Source organism: Pteropus medius, unplaced genomic scaffold, assembly GCF_902729225.1.
Source record: "Pteropus medius unplaced genomic scaffold, Ma_sr-lr_union100, whole genome shotgun sequence".
In the NCBI taxonomy this organism is placed as follows: domain Eukaryota; kingdom Metazoa; phylum Chordata; class Mammalia; order Chiroptera; family Pteropodidae; genus Pteropus; species Pteropus medius.
The window spans coordinates 1,096,391-1,096,734 of NW_024352780.1; the positions used below are offsets into that span (position 1 = coordinate 1,096,391).

Consider the following 344-nt stretch of genomic DNA (forward strand, 5'->3'; position numbering starts at 1 on the left):
GGGCACTGTACGGGGTGGGTGGGTGGGGTGTGGGGGGAGGCGCTGGCTAGTGCGACAAGAAGGAGAAATGCATGGTGCAAAGATGGGAAAGGTTAGCCCTGCGTGGAGGAATTTGGAGGCAATTTTTTTTCTCTTTCCATCCATATTTCCTATGGTAAATGTTATTTTTTAAAATAAAGTCAAGTTTATGTGCCGAGTGAACTTGAGTCGGGTCGCAGCTGGCCATACTCTTTACGTGGAGTGACTGAGCCTGTCGATCCTGTCCTTTTGTGTCCTCCCTGACTTGTTTCTGATCCGCCCTCCCAGTGGGCCCTGGGCGTGGGGACGGGCCGTGGGCGTGGGGA

The 344-nt window shown here is 53.5% G+C and overlaps 1 protein-coding gene across 1 annotated transcript in view; it reads left to right on the forward strand.

Annotated features, from left to right (window-relative positions):
* Nucleotides 1–344, forward strand: part of UPP1 (uridine phosphorylase 1) — a 10,736-nt gene that overhangs the window by 3,932 nt on the left and 6,460 nt on the right. The window lies entirely within an intron of this gene.